The sequence below is a fragment of the Charadrius vociferus genome, unplaced genomic scaffold (assembly GCF_000708025.1).
Source record: "Charadrius vociferus isolate BGI_N301 unplaced genomic scaffold, ASM70802v2 scaffold218, whole genome shotgun sequence".
Taxonomy (NCBI): Eukaryota; Metazoa; Chordata; class Aves; order Charadriiformes; family Charadriidae; genus Charadrius; species Charadrius vociferus.
In genome coordinates this window covers 2,151,199-2,151,457 of record NW_009650084.1, presented here as the reverse complement: position 1 = coordinate 2,151,457, position 259 = coordinate 2,151,199, and positions in this window count along the sequence as shown.

Here is a 259-nt window from a genome sequence, read left to right as displayed (position 1 = left end):
CTCCAGCAGGTCCATGTCTTTCTTATGTTGAAGACTCCAGAGCTGGACGCAGTACTCCAGGTGGGGTCTCACGAGAGTGGAGTAGAGGGGCAGAATCACGTCCCTTGACCTGCTGGCCACAGTTCTTTTGATGTAGCCCAGGATACGGTTGGCCTTCTGGGCTGTGATTGCACATTGCCAGGTCAACCAGCACACCCAGGTCCTTCTCCTCAGGGCTGCTCTCCAGCCATTCCCCACCGACCCTGCATTTGTGCTTGGG